This window comes from Aquila chrysaetos, chromosome Z (assembly GCF_900496995.4).
Source record: "Aquila chrysaetos chrysaetos chromosome Z, bAquChr1.4, whole genome shotgun sequence".
Taxonomy (NCBI): Eukaryota; Metazoa; Chordata; class Aves; order Accipitriformes; family Accipitridae; genus Aquila; species Aquila chrysaetos.
Genome location: NC_044030.1, coordinates 10,703,678 through 10,724,226, shown reverse-complemented (window position 1 = coordinate 10,724,226; position 20,549 = coordinate 10,703,678). Strand labels below are relative to the sequence as shown.

The 20,549-nt window shown below is 45.6% G+C and overlaps 1 protein-coding gene across 2 annotated transcripts in view; it reads left to right on the top strand.

The window, feature by feature from the left end:
- Positions 1-2,102: 2,102 nt before the first annotated feature.
- KIAA1958 (KIAA1958 ortholog) overlaps positions 2,103-20,549 on the top strand; it is a 75,918-nt gene continuing 57,471 nt past the window's right edge. Inside the window, exon 1 of one of the 2 annotated variants that reach the window (XM_030004245.1) lies at positions 2,103-2,198. The gene's annotated coding sequence lies outside the window, so the exon portion shown is untranslated. The remainder of the gene's footprint in view (positions 2,199-20,549) is intronic. The other variant, XM_030004247.2, reaches the window with a different exon arrangement.

The window sequence follows — 20,549 nt, the reverse complement described above, 5'->3', positions numbered from 1 at the left end:
CAAGTTCATGTGCAATTCACCAGTCTACACAGAAGTTTTGGTCAGCAGAGTGAGCTCCTCCACCGCAGAAAGGACACAATCAACAAGACTGAAGACTGTTAGTGAAGAGCAAGCCCTTTACATTGCCTGACTGCACATGACGTGCCTGGTTTTAAGGCCTCCAGAAATGCAGAGTATTTGTTAGAAGTCAGTTCTCCTCTTCAGGAATTCCTTATTGACATCATTTGTGAAAATGAACTATTTGATCTCGAAAAGATAGCTCAGCAGCTCCACTTTGGAGGCAAACAGAGCACTGGTTTGAACCGTACAACCTGTGCAGCCTCTGCCCAGGACATGTCTTTGGTGGCTCAAGGAGTGCTGTGGGGGCATATGCCTGAAGAGCCGCCCATCCCAGCCCCCGGGGAGGCTGTGGACACAGCAGAGTCCGGGGAAGTGGTGGTCTTGTCCTCAGTGTTGCCAGTGCTTTGACTCCAGGTCCCTGAACTAAAAGTGAGAAGATGTGGGAGCAGGGTGTCATATGTTTGATCATCATGGATGGAGGCAGACTCTCCCTTTACTCCCTGCAGTAATTACGTCTTCCATTTAGGGTCCTCCGTCTTTAGGAGTCTAACACTGAACCCTTAATTTTAAAGTATTAAAGACCTCTGCTGAGCTGCAGTGACATGACAATGACGACTTACCGAAAATAACAAGAGCAGAAGGAATGGCAATCTTCCCCAGGCAAGGTTAACGCTGCTACCAAATTCCCCTGCTGCATCACAGGCAAACCCGGAAAGAGCATTACTTTTGGCACAAATACACTTCCAGATTGCCTCCATTATACTCTTGCGTAAGCATTGTTGCCATCATAGCTAGCAGCATGTGTTAGCCCATTCAAGTTTTGCAAATGTTGGCATAAGGAAGATGAGGAAAGGAAACCTCTGGGGCATGAAGCAGCCGGCGTGGAAGGCTGATACTCTCCCAGCAGCAGCAGCCAGGCCTGTCTCCTTCTGGAGTGATGCAACAAGGCAGGGAAAAACGCCCAACTGAGGAGGTGAGCAGAGTTTGCTTTGGCATGTGCCTTGCTTATTGTGGGAGAACCAACCAACACCCAGAGAAAAAGCTGCAAGCACATGGTGAGCCCTCCCCGATTAACCGCAAAAAAATCCTACATGAGTAATGTTGCTGTTGAGATCTGTAGCTGCCGACAAAACGAGAAAGTTGCAGTTTTTACAACAGGTAAATTGCAATTTTTATTGCCATATATACAGACCTATGAGGGGTGCACATATATGCGTGCGTACATATATACCCCACATGAAATGAACGCAGGGTGCTGTACCTACGATCTCATGCAAAAAAGTGAAATTGACAGTAAATTGTGCCTCTCTGCATCCGCACGGAACAACCGAGTAGCAGTGGTTTGGACGCGGCTACTTTGAGTAACTCGGCCGGTGTCGCGTGATCAGATCTTCATGGGAATAACTAGAATTACATTATTTTATGTCAGTCGAGCGTGTGTCGCTCGGCATCAGCGAGACAGCCCCGGTCTCACGTGCGCTCCCCTCCTCCTTCCTCCAGGCAAACTCTCCCGCCCGTGGCAAGGCGGATCAGGCCGCCCTATTCGCCCGCACCCACGCAGAGGTGCGCGCCGATCACGCCGCCCCCCCCCCCCCGGGGGGGGGGTGTTTCCTGCCTTGTGCCAAACGCGAAGGCGCTGCTGCGTGTGTGTCCGTGTCCCCCCCGCCCCCGCCCCGGCCAGCCCGGAGCTGCATTCCCCTCCCCGGTGGCAGTCCGTCCGCGCTCCCCCGCCCCGGCTGCGGGCCCAGCGCGGGGGGCGGCCTGCCCCGGCCCGCGGCGGCGCGGGGGGGGGCCGGTGTGCGGGGCGGCGTGCGCGGGTGTGCCATTGCACACTTCCTGCGGTGAGTGTGACCAGGCGCCGGTTTCCGGTAGCTGACAGGAGCCGGAGGCCGTCGCTGCCTCCTCCGGCGCGGAGTGCCAGCGCGCAGGGCAGCGCACACGCACACGCACACACACACGGGGGGGGGGGGGGGGGGAGCGGGGGGGCGGAGGAGGAGGAGGAGGAGGAAGAGGGCGGAGGGACCAGAGCAGCACCCCCTCCCCAGCCCCCGAGCAATATCACAGTAATCCCCCCCATGCAATACAGGCGATATTGCACAGCCTCCCCGCCCCACGCTCCCGCGGACAGGCACCTGCAGGTACGTGACCCGCCCGGCCGCACCGTGTGTGTGCACGCGTGTGCATGCGTGTGTGCGTGCGTGCGCGCGTGTGTGTGCGGGTGGGTGTGCGGGTGGGTGTGCGTGTGCGCGCATCCAGCGCTGCCCGCCGCGGGGGCGGGCGATGTTCCCCGTATCTCTCTTTGTGCGCAGCGGAGGGCTCTCCGGGAAGCTTCGCCGGGCCGATACAGAGCCCCCCCCCCGCACCCCCCCACCTTTCCGCGGGGCAGTGTGCAGTGGGAGGGGTAGGTGTGCACCCCCGTGCAGCGGGGGGGGGGGGGGGGCAGGAGTGCCGAGGGGGTCGGGGTTTGGCACAACATAGAGAGCGGGGTGACCCCCCCCCCCCTCCGTTGCATCCTCTTGCGAAAAGAAAAGCGAGCCTTCCTGTACCGTCGTCGTGTGTCCCGTCCGTGTCCCCCCCCCCCCCCCCCCGCGCTGGGCTGAAATAGAGCTGGGAGGAGGCAGCCGGGGAGGGCTGTGGTTTGGGGACCCGGGGGTCTGGCAGCTGCAGTGAGCGGGGGGCAGAGGGGCAGTGCCTGGCAGTGTGCTTTGCCCCGCCCGCCCCGAGGGGTTCAGGCCCCCGCCGCCCCCTCTTGCAGGAGGGCAGGGGAAGGCCGGGGGTCCCTGTCGCCCCCAGCCCGAGCAGGCAGTGGGGTGCGTGCTGGGAAAGGCAGCCCCTCGCAAACTTGGCTTGTCATGGAGACGAGGCAGGAGCAATAAGGGAAGCCAGAAAACTGTGAAACAAGCTTGGAAAAGATGGTTAAGTGCAAAGGAAAAGAGTGAAAACGGTGGAGAGATGTATTGAGCCTTCCGCAATTTAATTCCGGCTGTCAGAAAGAGAGCCGCTTTCCAGCCAGAGGAATAACTATGACACATACGTTAAAACTCACCTTCCATCTACAGTGTTAATGGTTATAAATATCCCCTGAACACAGCTGGTTATTCAGTAGTACTAGATGTAGAGTAAAGCTGTTTCCATTCAAGTGAATGAAGATCTGTTATAGAAACAAAACAATACACCGGGTAAAAATGAAGTCCTCGCATACGCCTGGCTTTCAACGTTTGAATTGTTAATCCGTGAAGTTTGCTTTTGCCTGCCTTCTCCGCCATTCCCCCGCTATCCTTCTCAGAAATACAACCTCTGCAAGTAGTGCTGCAACACTAAAACTGCAATAGGTGCTAAAGCTTGACTGTGAACTGCCGGGGACGGTAATGTTTTTCCTTTTTTCTGTTGATTTGAAGAGAAATGGCACCAAGCCCTTAGCGTGCTTGTTAGCAGCAGTGACAATTTGCATAAATCCAATGATTACATCCCTTTGCTACATTCTGGATGACAACTTTTCAGGTCAGGGACTAGGTTTGTTTTTCTTAACTTTTTTCTTCTTTAAACAGAGTAACCCCCAAAAGTCTTTTCAGGTGAGGAGTGGCCGGTTCCTGTTCCCCCCTCCATGGCTGCCTCTGTTCCCCTCCATGTAATTCAGAGCTCAGACCGACAGGACTGTACTCATGTGGTACTGCAATTAACCTAATAACCCCAGCCTGCACCACACTGGGGCTGCACACCTGCCCCACAGCACATGTGCATCGGTTCATACTGCTTCCAACTGACTGGCGTTACCAGGAGCCGAGTAAAATTGCCTTGGGGGCCTGATCTGCCAGTTGTCTCAGGCTGATTTTTCAAACGTCATTTCAGGCTTGGCTAAACCTATTTTTGCCAGCTTCTAAAGCCACACAAAAGTCAAAGTTGGAAGTCATGCGGTTCATGCATTCACCTGCCGTCCTGTGCTGAGCCTGGCACGCGACCTGGCTAAGCGATACCTGCAACCCCTCTTCTCCATCTGCCTCTGGCTTTCAGCAGAAAGCTATTTTTCAACATTCTGCTCAAGTTCATCAGCTCTTTGAAGTCCTTTATAGGTAAACTAACAAGCCAACCTGATAGTTGAAAAACCTTGCACGCAAATGAGTAATAAAGAGGTAAGAACTGGCAAAAAGATACTGTGTGAACTAAGTATTAACAGAAAGTGTTCAGGGGGTAATAGATGGTCTTACATGCAGTGTGAAGCTTGTTGTGAGAGAGATATGCAGAGGAGTTACTCTTTCTGGTGTTGCCAGTAACTCTTCTCAACAGCGTAACACAGGTCTTCCTTGTGTTCCACTAAAATAGCTAGGTTTCCAGGGGCTAACCTAAAACTTGTGGAGGAACTGTAACAGCTCAAGTACTTCTCTAGCCATTGTTAGCGAGCTGGGGTTTTGTTTTGTTTTGTTTTTTAAGCAAATACATATTGATGTTGCTCCTGTACTGATACACCTGTGCACTGGTAGTCTCTGTACTACACCAGAAAGTTTCCTACAACTGAACTTACTGAAAGTTTCAAAAGCACAGCACAATTCGGTAGCAGTTTGCTCCGTTGGCAGTTCACACCTGGCAGTCACCAGGTGCACCTTCGTTACGTGGCCACCGAACCTCGCCTTGGTGGCCATTCCACCGGGCTGTCGCGTGTCCGCCCACTCCAGCTCAGCGGGGGCTCTCGGAGTTTCAGCAGTGCTGTCTTTCAGTATTTCCAGTCTCCCAACCTTATGCCTCTCTGCCTCCCTTCCCTGTTAGTTATAAAATGCAGACAGAAGAGGTCTGAATGTCTTAAGTGTGGGCAGCCCTGTAATCCCACCCAGCCTTGGCGCTCATTTCCACAGTGCCACTGTTGTTCCACGACTGGGAGTGATAACCCATTCATGCAGAGCTCACAGAGGTGGTGTGAAAATTAACTACTGTTTGTAAGGCACTTCACAGAAACGTATATGGCAATTAGTCCTCTCAAGGATTGTTATGCATCTGGTAATTGAAGTGTGGCTAGCTGAACATAAGGCTCTGCTTTCAAAGGTTATTGCTGCACACCTTTCTGCAAAGTAAAATGGGGTGAGAGGAAGGTTAGTGACTTAAAGTAGTGCAAATTTTTATCAGCTTTTCTGGTTCCTTTTCTGTGAAAAGTACTCAAAAAGGAGTGTTAGTTTGAGTCAAATGTGTCTGTGATGGATCTGCATAACAGCTCAAAGGAACTTAAAAGACTTACACCTTACTACTATTAATAATGAAGAAAGACCTGTGGAGCACGACTGCTTCATCTTCACTTACTTGACCTTGGCTCAGATTTGTTGATTTATGAACTTTATTTACTGGCAGGGTTGGTGAATTCTCTTGCAAGACAGAAATTACAGCATGCCAGCCCTCTCGTTTCCGTGGTAACGAGTACAGCACACAGATTCCCTAATGAGACCTTTGGCTGGCCACTGATTGTCTGTGTTTTTCTGGTTTGGTAATTCTGGGCCCTGAAGTAAATAAAAGGTCTTGTTCATATGACTGTCTGAACTCAAGCAGTCAAAATGGAAACAGAAATAAAAGAACAGATGCCTTCAGCAGAGTGAGAATGTATTGTAATTTAGCCTCAGTCATACATACATGGATGGGATAAAGCAGGTAACTTTCAGTATTGTGTTTTCTTCTGAGAAGGGTATGGTGAAAAGGACCCATCACAGGTCTTGGTTTAGTTTGAGCTTTGTGTACCTCTTCTGTGGCTGACTGATACATGTGCAAAGAAGTAAGTTATTTTGCATCATCTGGGGGCTAGTCTCAATTAGAGGTGTTTTCCACATTTTCTGGTCCGCCAGTTTTTATCACAGTCCTTGTATTGCTGGAGAGTTCCTTCATATTGCTCCATTCCCTTTTCTTACTTACTCTTTAGCAACAGGAAGGGACTGAAAACTTTTGCTCACTTGACTGATGTTAGCTCAGAGACATCACATGAGTCCTGTTGGACCCAGGCATCTTAGGGTTTTAGTCCTGTGAAAAGTTACAGGAACAAAAGTTTTCCTGTAAGTGCAAAATCACAGGATTAGTTTAATGGTGTTCACATAATGGTGTCACAGTGAGCACTGTGACATTCTGCAATTTTTTATTTCCACTGCAAGTGTTCAAAGTAATTATTTTCTAAAACCAGTCATCGTACCTGAAATATTTTACATACATGATTTATAAATAATACCTAAGATAACTGGAAGAGGTAAAGGGAAGGAAGAGATGCCTCTCGCTTCTTCTCTCCAGCTTTGTTTATTTCATTAATTTTCCCACCCTTTTTTGTGCGGTCTGCCCTATTATTTTCCTCTGTGATCTTCAGTAAAGGGAGTGTCTTTGGTCAGTGTGGACAATCAGGCAAAAACCCCCTCCAAAATGTTTTTTAAAAATATATAGCAGTGGGCAAACATCCAGACACCCATGTTGCTTAGCTTTGGCAGCTGGACTAGATGAGAAGTAGTTTTCTTTTCTTGAATCACCAACACTATAGTTTGAAAACTTTATTGATTAGTCCCTTCACCTATGAACAGCTGCATCTTAATGAAAGAAATAGACCAGAAAGGTAGCCATGATATAATTATCTTCTATAGCAGTTCTACTCAAAGTATGTGTAAAGCTGGCAGCAACTGAATTTAGTAATTTCAAATTTCAGTGGCTATCCTGTCATGGGTTAAGGCTGGAGGAAATAAAAACCACTGATGGTCTAGTAGTTTGCACTGAAATTCTTTCTTTGCCCTGCCAGAAGCAGCCTCTAAATGACCTGTGGTACTTCGCTGCCTATTAACCCATCCTGCCTTGGAGATTGCTGATTGGTGTGACAAACAGAATAAAACTGACTAGAACAAGTGGCGGGTTGGAAATCTGTCTTCACGGGAAAGTTCCAGTGGAGAGCTGTGAAATGGCTAACAGCCAGACACCACGCTGTATTTGGGCTCCTGATTGCTGATCGTCATCTCTAGTTTTCGAGTAGCAGCATTTTAAATCAGTGTTTTCCCCTGTGTGGAGGTGTGCTGGCCTGCGAACAAGGGAGCTGCAGTTGTTAAAAGCTGTTGTTGGGTTCTGCTGTTTCGGCTGCCAGTGTCAAATGCCGTCCCCTGCCCCTGCACACACCCCCCAACAAAAAAGCAGTTTCTAATATGCCTCTGCTGAACCCAGCCATGTATTTTGTGGGTGTAAATTTCCGCACCGTCAAGGAAGGGCTGTGGTTTACAAGCTGTTTTGGGTAATCACTTAACAGTTTGCCCAGTAGTGACCCAAAATAACTGCTCTTACAATTATGTAAAGGTGTATCATATATAAATAGGAATAATATACAAAGATACAGTTATGCTTATTTATAAATATATATGTAATGTACTTACATAATATTTGTATGACATATAGATAATAGAACTTATGTTGATATTGTGTTATTATGCATTCTATATTATTTAATATATTATAATGTAATATATTAATATGGCATATATGTTTATTATTATTATTATACATTATTATTATTATACATATTCTAGTCTATTCTGCAGTCAGATGAGAGAGAAAAGATAGGTCTCACAGAGAAAGTACCTGACTTACAGGGTGAGGGAGCTGTGGTTCTGCTGGGATCCGTCCTGCTCCCGCTCCTATCCAGTGCTTTCCCGAATGATACAGTGGAAGGAATAATGCACCTGCCTCCGTATTGCACCTGCGCGGAGCACGGGGCCGGCAGGAGCCGCAAAGACGTGGGAGCACAGAATCAGATTTCAAAATCATCTCGACAGGTTGGAGATCTGGGCTGGAGACGACAGGGTGTGAGGTATAACACGCAGGGTTCTGCTCTGTGGTAGGATTACAGAAATGCTGAAATTACAAGCTGGGTAGCAATTTTATGGCCAAATTTTTTTTTTTTTAGCAAAAAAAAAAAAATGCTCTGCAAAGGGGAAGGGAGTAACTTTGCTCCATGGCAAAGATAGATAGGACAAGAAACGATCATTTTCGGTAGGAGGGAAAGTCAGGGCTAGGCATCAGAATGTGCTGTCTAAGAAGGCTCATGAAGCTCTGGGATAACCTGTGAGGATGCTGCCGTGGGAAGTCCTCACAACCGGGTTAAATGAGTGTCTGTCAGCAGGGAGAGAGGAACTGTGAGTCTGCCGAGGAGGAGCCCTAATTTGTAGTGATTTTTCTTTCATGATTAAACCCCTTGCCTGTAGGAAGCTTTTCTCTAGAACAAGAGTATAATGGTCATTTCCCAACAGGGCTGAAGAAAGACAACCAGAAACTCAATATTTTTAATAGGAAAGGGGTGGGGGTGGTAGAGAAAGGGTGCCTATCTGAAGTGGTAAGTGTCTGCAAAGCACAACCTCATAACGTAGAGCATCGTGACCTGGTGTGAGGTGTGAACAGGTGCATGGAGGGATGTCAGTGGCATGAAGAGGAAAACGCTGTGGTGAAATGGAAACACATTTCAATTGGTGTACCTTCAGCTTTGTCCTTGTCACAGTACCGATATCTCCCTAGAAGTAGTCCTGGTGCAGGAAAGCGCTTGAACAGTTAGAAACCTCCTCCCTTTTTTGAACAGCACGCTAGTACAGTATTTACACCTGAGCTGGGCTACAGTCAGGTGCTTCCGTGCGGTTGTGCACAGCGAGTTTCCAGAATGACAGCCGACATTAGGGAAAGATGAGCTTTTGGTATGCACTTGGCATCGCTGTGTTTTCTTAACTTCTCTGTTTGTCTCCTCTCCTTAAACCTGAAGCCGCGGACCATAATTTCCATAATTCTGGTGTCTCTGCAGTCTCGGTAAGGAAAGGAGAGGATTTATTTATGTTCTTTGCTAAGTGTTTTCCTGAAGCTGTAGAGAAAACCCTTGTCGCCCCGTGATAGTTTGCAAAATCCACTGCAACACACCATAAGGAGCCAGCATATTTTAGCTGGTAGCACTCCAAATGTCATAGCTTAGAATTTGCAAAAGATTGCAGGATGGAACTAAATTAATGAACTATTCTCAAAATGTAGAAGCTGACACTTTTTTTTTAATCTGTGAGATTTTGAACCTTACTGTTGAGCAAGTTTTGCACAGAAGATGTCGATGTACTCATTCAGTGGAACATTTTCTGTTCTCCATCCTGTGCATTGTCCTTCTACAGCAGTCCATAGTCATGCCAGGTCATGCCACTCTCCACTGTGAGGTTAAATATCTGTTCAGATTTTATTATAACTGGAAGCTTTTTATAGAGTCTTCTTTTTTTGTGCTTAACTAGGAAAATGAGTATTTCGTGTCTGAAATTTAGATTTCATACTGGTTTTTTTTTAAGCTCTGTTAGGGCAAAAATCATGTCTGGCTTTTTTTTTTACTTCTTCCTTTTTTAGTTAAAGTGTATTTTAACCTTATTATCTGTAACTAAAAAATCAAGGGTGCCTTTTAAAAAACTGAGCTCTCACAGACTCAGCATTACATTTTTTACACCCAAGAGGCTAATGTTTATTGTGCAACCAGTAAACTACAATTGAAACTGTTCTGTAAAGTGCTTGGCATGGTCTGTGCCAGATGTATGAATCCTAGTAATTTTAGCAGACTTGATGAGTGTTGATGACTTAATTTTAAACCATTCAGGTTTAACATTTCCATCTCTGATTTCCAAAAACACAGATAACTGTTGTGGAACTAAACCAGTTAAAAAGAAGTGTTGTCTTTATATCGAATGAACATTAAATACCTACCAGCAGGTTGATAATTTCCAAATTTTCTAGATTTCAAGTTACATTTCAATGTAGATTCTCCGTACAGGTTTAAAACTTGTGCCGCCAAGTCAAGACATGCAAAAAACCCTCATGCAAACAACTTTTGCCAAAAACCTCTTTCAGATAAATCCTGTTTTCTCTACACAGCTTCACTTCATAGCAGGATATAGCTAAGAACCCTGTAAATGGCTCGTTTCACTGATCTGAATATTATGAATTAAACAAGCAGTGCAGGACTCACTTTGTCTGACCTGGTGCCTGGCGTCAGCCTAAAAATTGGGCACAGTGCTGAGTGTTTGCTGAACAGGCAGTGTGATTTGATTGAAATACTGGTGACTGATAAAGATTTTTTGTCTAAGGAGAGCTGGGTCAGACATTTAGATTTTACAAATCTGTCTTGATTTGAGGGAGAGAAGATAGTTATTGTGGGGGTGAGTGAAGAAAGCCAGAAAATTATATACGCAATATATATAAATCCACAGTATGTAGATTTTTTTTTTTCCCTTGTCTTACCCTGGTCACGGTTACTTGCTTACCGTAAATACCCTAAGGTCTCAGTCTTATAACATATTAGGCATTATGGTGCAATCCAGCAAAACACAGGTGAGTGATCCTCCCAGAAACAGAAGCACTAGTCAATTAATGCTTGCAAATTTTAGTAGTTCATTAAGTTCCATGTATTTTTTTTCCTGTATTTTTGCCCAAATTGTCTGTGAATATGTTTTTCTTTCAGCTAGCTTTTTTGGCTGGTTAGATAATCTATTCCGAAATAATGAGACTGATTTCAGTATGGAAATGTACAGCAGCCCTTCTTAGTAATGCATTCACATGCATGAAAAAAAAAGGCCGTCTGGCAGAGAAAAAAAAATTAAACATTTGTAAATTTGGATTTACAATTTCTTTTGGATTGCAAGAGAATACATTATACTGAGCATCGTAAATAAGTTGTGTTTTGGAACAGCTCTGCAAGATAGAGGAGCATTACTGGAATAAAGCATCAGGCAATTTATATGGAGGGTGGTTATCCACCCGGCCCTTTATTTGCAAGAAACATTCCACACTTTAATTGAGCTCTCTTCAATATGCTGCATCTGCTTTAATGCACTGTGTTTGCTGTATGCATTTGAACAGTCTCATAAAGATGGTTAAAATTTGCTTTGGTCTAGCCAGGAGTCAAGGAGAAATAGCGGCTTGGAGCCATATAGCAAAGATATGCACTATTAACCATTGCAATTTAATTTTTTGCGTGTGTGTGTTAACATTCAATACTTTCCTGTTGGATAGTTAACTCTGTAAAGCTAAGTGACCTCTTTCTAGTCAGGCATCTCTAAAACTGTCTTCACCTCTGCTGACCTCCTAGATACTGATTAAACTGTTCAGCTGTGTTTGATTAGCTTAGTTTACAGACCATTTAACCGGTGCAGAAGTATTTACATGGGATAATACTGTGAAGATTAAGATGGGGGAAGTAAAAACCTGGAACCACTTCAGCAGGTTTTATGAAACAACGAGGTATGAATCCAGCATGTGTATGTGTACTTTAAAATCTCAGGGCTTGCCCTTTGGGGTCAGTGATTTATTTTCCTTGTGGAGGAGAAGTCGCTCTTTCTCCTTCAGTGGAAGATGATGATTTTCCTCATTGCAGCAGTTGCTCTTGTGACCCTACCCTGGTGCTGGGGCCCTGCCCATGGCTGTGAGATTCACACTGGGCATGAGGAATATGCTTTTTAACAGGATGAGAGCAGAGCAGATTGCTCTGTGTTTTACTTCAATAGTACTGATGCACTACCACTGTCCTAGCACAATTAAAAAGCAGGAAGTCTGAGTGAACATATCTAGACCCAGCTGTTTGGTGTCTTTCCTTGGCTGCCTCCACCCGGCGAATTCCACTACTTGCCTACGCTGTGCAGCGTTGGGAGACAGGTTTTCTTGTTCCCACTGGCACAGCTGGGGTAAATTTGTAATACTATATCATCTCCATTCTTTTCATCAAATGCCCCTTTTTCCACTGCTGATGGCCACTGGGCAGTAATCTTCATTCACATGTTCCAAGGGAGTTGGCAGTCTTTTTTTTCCTCTCTTGGTTTTTTTTGGCAGACTGTAGCTTTTCAGAAGAAACTGGGATGATCAGTGCATATTCCCTTTCCTGCTCCAGGTCGTTCATCAGGAGGGACTTCATTGTGCCTCTCGGTGAGGAGGTGGAGGAGCATCTGTGTGTGGCTTTTGAGACTCCCCTGTGGAGGAGGGAGCTGGAGTCTTTGCTCAAATGCAGTTTTGCCCTTACCCCCACAGATGTCATTGTCAGGGTTTTGGGATTGGGTTGGCAAGTCAGTAGGAAGGCTTGAAGGACACACCTGGTTGCCTTGACGGTGCTATACAAATCTTCCTGTCAAATTAAGGCAGCCTTTGGTAGCCTTGGGGAGGGCAATAAGTGGGGACATTCTGGCTGTGCAGAGGGACCAGGGCTTTTTGTGTGGATGAACCTACTATTCCTCTGGGTTTTGTGTGGGTTGTCCATCTTGCAGAGTGCGCAGTTTGGAGGTGCGGTGGGTTGCCTGCAGTCTTGCATGGGCTTTTTGTCCAGGGCTGATGTCCCAGGAAATGTGCTTCTGGGGCTGGGTTAAGCAGACATCTGCAGCGCTGCCCGGTTTAAAAGCATCCTCCCAGCCAGCAGGTGACTGGGAGAGTTGGACCCAGGCCCCCATCACTTAACGCCAGAGCCCTCTGCCAGCAAGGTCCTTCTCATGCAGTGGGAAGGTCTGCTGTTGCCATTGCATACCGCTTTTACATGAATTAATACCTGCTCTCTAAGGCATGAGGTATCTTCTTGAAGCTTTATTGAAGGTCAAGTAAATTAAGTCGTATAGGTCATTTTCATCTGCTTGATTCACCTTTCCTCTCTATTTAATGACTCCTTTGAAAGACACTCACAGCCGTCAGGGGTCTAGCAGTTTTCCCTCATGACTGTTGTACAAGAGCGATCCTATCTGGTAGCATTTAAGTGCTGCACTACTTTTAATCATGCTCTGCCTGTGCAAGATACTTTCTCAAAAATAATAGAAGTGTTATCACTAATGTTGTATTTGTAATTATACTATAAGAAAATCAGAAGGATATAGAAGTAAAATTTCTGCTGATATGACATGCTATTTGAGAAACAATGGCTTGGTTTTGTTGTGTGTGGGGTTTTTTTGCTGGTTTCAGGGGGCTGACAGAAGAAGACAGCATTACAATTTTTCACATGGTTTGACCCATTAGATTGTTTGGTAGAAGGTATTTGAGTAGGCGGCAAATTGAATTGCTTTTACATTTTCGAGACACTTAAGATAGAAAATAGAAAAGACAGCACTAGATAAACATGCTGCATATATAATAATATTACTGCCAAGGAAATTTAATTCAGTCTTCAGTGATGGGTTTGGGCAGATGTGTTGCATTCAGCTAGAGATAAGGTAATGCATGCAGTGCAGTCTCAAGTAAGTAGGAACAGAATGAAACTGATATTTTGCATTAGTTGTGTATTATTTATTGTATCTGATAGAGGCGTACAGCAGACACCTGATACTACCACCATCTGCCTGGTATCAGATACCATGTTTGCATGTGGAAGGGGTAAGCTGGTGCTGTCTGGACTTTCTGTACAAGAGTTGCCTCAGAAAAGCTTTTATTTTATGAACAACTACTTTGCTAGTGCTTTTCTGGGTAATTTGCTTCCTTTGCTAAGGCTGTAGTTCTGTCATTAAAAATCAAGATTTGCATTAGTAGTTGCCTGCTAGTGTGCAGTGGTCCCAGTATTTTATCTCAAGACAGTGAAAAGCAGCAGTTATGATCAACTGTTGTAAGAAACCAATATTCCTGTGCTCTGAGGGTAGGAGACTGCAGGCAGACAGTTTGGGGATAGTTCAGTATCAGAATATACTGTGAAGGGGAAGAAAGACTCAAGTTTTGAGAAAACACTTTGCCTGAGTGCTCTGAAGAGATAGATGTCAGTAATATCCTTAGACAGAGAATGAGAGAAGGAAGAAAACAACACAAGAAATGCAGGGAGGTTTCCAGCTGTTCAAGTAGGAAATAAACTGATGAAAGAAACTACCTGATGCACCAGGTAACCTGGTGGTTACGTTCCTCGGCGCTGTTCAGGTGGGAGATGAGGTAGGACTCTCACCTTGAGTTTTCCTCAAAAGCCACATAACTGAGAACTGGTGCTTCCAGAAAGAACTTACCGTATTTTGGCATAAATCTCTCAAGGGAAAACCAAGTTTTGAATCAGATTCGCTAGGTAGGAGACTACAGTTCCCTCTGAAATGGTGCGGTCAGCAATAGTCTACCATCGTCCTGTCTGCTCTCAATCCAGCTGCCCCTGAAGACCCCAAGGAGGGCCACTTGGGCTGTCCACAGCACGCTACCCTTTGCATTAGAGAAACGTGGCTCCCATTTTACAGAAGGAGAAACTGAGTCAGAGAGGCCTGTGCTAAAGGGTATTTTGTTGCTAAAGAGCATCGTGTGCAGTCAGAGACCACTGAGCTCCTGACTGTGCTCCAGGATGAGAAACACCTCTGGGGTGATGAGCTGGGGTTGCCTTGCTCTTCCCAAGAGTGCTGACAGCTGCAGTGATTTTCCTGCCTGCCTGCGAAGGGATGAGCTCGAGGATGAAAGAAGGATATCGCAGTGTTGGGCTCAAGCTGCGCAATCCTGCTGCATGGCCCGGAGTTTGGAAAGGTTTCTGTTTGAACAGACCACCTTCCCCAAGGCTGGATGCAAGAACAAGACCTCTGTTTCTTAGGGTTTTTTCCTAATCATATGGCTGGATTTTCAGCTAGCACAGCAGTGTCAGGTTTATAATTAAAGCAAACCAGCCTGTTCGCCGCTGCCACCCCATCACTCCAAAATCAGAGTTGTTTCCAGAGCGCAAAACCAGTGATCCTATCCCTGAGGAATGGGTACTGCAGGTCAGGTGGTCTAACAGGTCAGAGGGGCACAAAATGGGGAGAATAACCTCAACCCTCTCACCTGCAGCACCGAGAACAGTTAGGTCCTTTTCCAAAGTCATGCGAAAATTACTTCTTTTGAGGGGTAAGTGTGTGCAAGAGGCTCGCTCGGCTACAGAGGTGGGCAACAATAATGAGCAGTGTGTTTTGGTAAATGCACAGCTCCCCTGAGGAGTGTCATGTGCTGCCGCCCTGATGACATCTGCACATCTCCAGGTGGAGGTGAAAAGCGCTCAAGAAAGAAGGTTCAGGAATGGTTTGTGATCTTAATGAGCGCCTGAGCCACCACGGTTGGCTGCCAGGTGATGCCCAAGGTCAGGAGCAGGCTGAGCTCCACTGGGTTCATGCTGCTGAGCTGTGTTGTGGAGGACACATATGCAATAACAAGGGATAAAGGAGGGAAGACATGAATGAACAGTTGCAAACCAACCTGCACCTGGACAGCTCCATGAGCTGTCCTGGCAGTTTAGCAGTAACCTGCTCCTGTTGCTTTCTTGGCTCTCACATCAGCAAGGGCTGGGATTGTGGTAGAAGCGAGACACAAAATACCTTTCCCCACAGACAGGGTCAAAACAATAGGTTTTTCTGGTAAGGAGGGATATTCAACAGTGTCTTTTGGGGATGATACCTTAGCCAGTGATACCTTGAGGGGAAAGGGACTACAGCTATGCAGCAAAAAGACAAAAAATGAGGAATGGAAGAGCTTTCTGGTGCTGCCTGATGCTCATCAGGAAAAGCAGCTTGCTGCGTGTGGTGCCTGTGCACCTCGTGCGCTCCACTGCACCTGCAGCATGCAAGCCACCAGGCTTGCCTGTGCAAAGCAATATGCCTGCATTTTGCTGACAGAAAGGGAAAGTTTTGTTGCTCTTCCTTATGGGATGCATTTGCTTGTTATGCTAGGGGAGCACGGAGTAACCTGGGCAGCCAGACAGAATGACTGTGCATACCCTGGGGCAAGACACAGTGTTTGTTCTGACAAAATCCTGTTTTATTCTGGCTTGTTTTGTGTTCATGAAGGCCTCTGCAGTGCATGCTGGAGATTGAGTGGGCTGGGAGTGGGAAGTTGCAGTCTGCTGGGGAGAGCAGTTTTTCAGGAACTTTTGCTCCTGTAAATGAAACCCATGGCCTGTCTTGTTGCCAGCTTCTTCTTCACCATTAACAGAGAAGGTTGTCTAGAAACTGCCATAAAGGGCAATCCTTGATTTTCTGTGGTAAGGGTGGTTTGAGAAGATTTACAAGCATTGTGAATTTAAATTTACAGGCGTCTGTGCATGCACTGCTCACCAAGAGTGCTCCCAACTGCTCCGTCTCTGCTGCTTGGCACGGAGGGCAGAAGCTGCTCCACCCTGACCAAAATCTGCCCCCCCCCGCCCCATTTCAAGACTCTGCAGTCTATCGCACTAGTGAGATACATCTTGCAACCTTAGTGATAAAGGAGTTTAGTGTGGCGTGAAGGGAGGAGGTGCAAGGAAAATGAAGTGACTGCCCTTACTGTATGCATCACTCAGGATCTGGCATATGACCTGGCAGCTGGGAATCCCACTTGGCTGTGACATGCATGGCAGCAGCGTGTGCCGTGAAGGTGCAGGGGGTGTATGGAGCTGATGAAGTTGAGCCAGGCATGAAACCTTCGCCTTACCTTCCACCAGTCCCTCTGGATGGGCCTAGACATCTCACATATTTCTCTGTGGCTTTATGCCTAATGGTAGATCTACGAGCATTGTTGGGGCAGTCGGATGCTATGAGGAGGGATTAAGAAAGCTACAGGCATATGTGAGCCTTGCTGAAACTGGCAGTGAGTATTTGAGTTAGACAGTTGGGTAAAGAGTGAATTTCTCAATAGTAATTGTTGAAGTTGGTCTTTAACATTCTGTGAAAGCACTTCTTAAAGCAGAGGCAGGTGACAGTGTTGCTCTGTTTCACTGAACAGTTTAGTCCAGTGATAACATTACCACTTGTGTTCTTCATGGACATTCGTTTAAAATATATGTGTGTTTTGGGTTGGGGGGGCTTTTTGCTGACATTCATTTCTAAAGTCAGTATTTTCCTAATGTTAACTGCTGGTGTCAAAGACATTGTACATTACTGGCATTAAAAATATTCCATAGGTAGCAGAAGTGAGCTGGTTGTTTTTAAAGCATGAAACTAATAAATACAGAGCAACACCAAAACAGGGAGCCCTGAAGGATTCCGCTCTAGCTGAGCCCAACATCGGATGTTGCGCAGCTGTCGCAGTGGTTCAGATCTGCACCGTGTTCCAGTGATGAACACCCCACGTTTGCAGCCGCCCAGGTGAGCAGGTCAGTCTCACCGAGCACTGCCTGCTTAGTGGCGAGGTAGTCCCTGGTGCTGTCTCCCTCTCTCACCCCTTGCCACTGGCCTGAACGGTCTCCACGCATTGGAGGGCAATGGGAGAGAGCGTTTCTTCTGCATGTGTTGTGTCTTCGCAGGGTTGGCTCAAGTGTCCCTTCTAGTTGCTGGCACAGAACCAATACTGCCTGCCAAATGATGTATTTGTCCCGGATCCTGCTCTCCTTCTCCCTGCCCCACCCCACCCTTCTTGCTCTATCCATTGGATTGGACTCCAAATGTGGGCAACCAGAAGCCTTACCTTTAAATAACTTTTTTTTAATGGCTAGTTACCAAACACAGTGCTTGTAGCTACGAAATGTTTAACTTGCACAGCTGTGCTGCAGAGAGAGAAATCTTTTGACTGCCCTTTCCCTATCTGTCATCTTTCAAAAGTGTACAGCCAAGAGATTTTAATTTCTTGCCTTTTTGTCTTTGGCAGATTTATTCTCATGCTGCACAGCTATTCTAAACACAAGCCTTTTAAAATGCTCTGCGAGGCTTTATTTTTGTTCGTATGTTTTAGAAGTATTCCTAGGTCCATTTGTTCCAATCTGGCAGACAGTAAGTACGTTAAATTTCCCCTGACATCCCTCAGTGTTTTGCTTGCTTTAGCAACCGTAGGGTTAGACTGCACTGTAGCGTGATGTTGGTGCAGCTTGAAATGAAACCTGATTTTAACAAAGGTGGCTGCTCCTCTGAGGGCCAAACTGAAGACCACACTTTATGTTTTTAACTGATCTAAGAGCATTGACACAAAAGATGTTCAGTTTTATCTCCTGCTGCTGCTGGGCTTTATGAAGCTGGTAATATGGAGCTTGCCCTTTGCAAATATAATTTGGGATGCCCAAACTTCTGAGGTGTCCTCTGTGTTTTGTAAAGCCTTTGAGTGCTTCATCTCAGTGCCATTGTTTTCATGGAGGTTGGCTGTTGTAATCTGGTTACAAACAGGCATGGTTACAGAAGTGCTAGCGTTCGTGCTCCATCTGAAGCAGCATTTCAGCACTTGCATTTCCACTCCAGCGAAATGGTTAAATTTCAAAAGGTGATTGCAGAGAGATCAGCTTGTCATATTGTAGATGACATAAGGAAAAACGTATGTCTGTCCTGCAAGACTACCTGTGTTCATCTGTTGAGTGTGGCAGCATTACCTTTTCTATTGCTACAGGAAAGTGCGGGTCAGAAATTGCTTCCAACCTTTCATCTAGCCAGGACAGGGGTGTGTTGTGCCCCTGCAGCAGTCAGTGAAATGTGCCCTTCCATTTGGCACACCAGCAAAGTCCCCACGCAGGGGGCTGCTTTGCTAAGGGCTGGTTTGCAGCATTGTTGTTGGCTTTGTACATGTAATGGGACTCCAGCTGGAGGTGCCAGCTCGCTCTGACCCTTCAATGTAATCTCAGTAGACAAATGCTATTGAAACCTTAGACTGAACTGGCAGCATCAGTAGGGTTAGGAAGCTGAACATAGCAGGCCACTGTCACTTTTGCAGTGATTTCAGTGATAATACTCAATCTATGCTCCCATCCTTCTCTTTGGTGCCAGCATGCATGTTTTTACTTGCAGTTGGGCAGCTGGAAGTGTGGGGGGTGGAAGACAGGGACTGCCCTTCAAATCTGGTGGATCTTGTTTTCTCCTGCCTTGACATGGCACAGTGGCTCTTGAGATGCATGCAGGTAAAGGTGAGATGCTGTCAGTGCAAAGCAGGGGTGAAAGTGAGCTCAAGGCTTAGATCTGGTGTAAGGCAGGCAGGAATTGTCCCTCTGGCTTCTTTCTCAGGTTTCTGCAGCATTGAATATGGATATTGCAATTTGCAGCTGGGTGAAAGGACATCTTGCCTTGGCAAAGTCAGAATAAGTGTTATCCAGAGAGGGGTACCAACAACATCACTGCTGTGTTTGGTGGTAGTAGCTTTCAGTGCTCGCTCCACCAACTCTATCTCACTGGTAACGGTTTGCAATTGGAAGAAGCCAGCCATGTTTGCAGACACCTAAAAAATGGTGCAAGGCATTAATACAAGAATACACAATACAGACCTTTTTTTTGTTTTGGACTCACTGAAATAGTAAATAATCAGCAGCTCTGACTGGAGCCACTTTTTCTGAGAGAAGAGGAGATGAAGCTGTCCAAAGAAGTCCTTTTGGAAGAACATCAGCAGAAATTCAAGAAGGCTGGTCAGGGCAGTTCAATACACTTAGCCCCTGTATTAATATCAGCATGTTCTTTCTCACCCTTTCCCCTTTTTGTTTGGTTTCTAATTTGTAAGTAAGAGCCTGTGTCATTCCTCAGTATAATTCCAAAATAGCCCTTCTAGGTTCTGCATTATTCCTCCATACAAGACATGTCCAGGTGTCTGCTGAATCTGCATAAACAATTATGTGTAAGAGACCTCACTGGCTTCAAATGTAAATACACTCCATGACACAGTTGGATGAATAGGTATCTAATGTGTGCATGTCCTTGCAGAAAATGTTTACAAAAATTAGATTAGTAATTACGTATGTTAGAAAGCTCTGTTTTACCTAGACTGTGATCTTCAGTTATTCCTGGCATGTTTTCTAGTGTTTGTCATTAATTGCTAATAGGTTATTCATATCTGGAGAGAGTTAGAAGAAATTAGATATTGGTATCAATGTCCCTGGAATGACTATAGGGTATGACACTTCAGCTTATATTTATGGGATAAAGGTTTCTTTTTTTTTGAATGGGCAGTGGCTGTATATATTCTACTAACTCTATTCAAAGGCTGGAATAAATGCAACCACAAGAAAGAATTTGTTGGAAACACTGTCAAGTTGATATTGTAAAATATCTTCTGGTATCTCTGAAACCTACTGTGTTTTAAGAAATATTTTGGTTTATTGTCTGTCTTTTAATTGGCAAGAGAAGAGAAAGTCTGGAGTACCACAGATGGAAAGATTTATATTTTTAAAGTGTTTTTTTTTCTGTTATCTTTGGAGAGACTAAGAAGTTTATCTGGATGCATTTCTTGAAGGAGGTTAGTGGTGTGCTTTTGAATCATGTACCTTAAAATAAATTACTATCCTGCTTGTAATTACTTTTATTCAGCTGGTTTTAACTAGCATGCATTTCGTCTAGGGCCATTTCTCACTCTAATAATGAAATGAACCAGTATGAGAGGAAATGGGTAATTTTGGAAGGAATTTCCTCATCTATTTCATGCAATAGATCCAGTACTAATGAAGCATAGCAAGAACAGACTTTAACGCAACAATGTAACAATATAGGTATCAATATTTTAATGGGTTTTCTTACATACCCCCTTCCCTTTAACTGGTTGCATGATATATTGTCTTACTTTCATTTGCTCTGCCAAACATTCAGCAGTGTAAGTAGCATGTTGTTCTGAACTCCAGTTTTCCAAAGGCCACATTTCTGGTTTTGAATCTCCAAGAGGAAATAAGTGAGGGT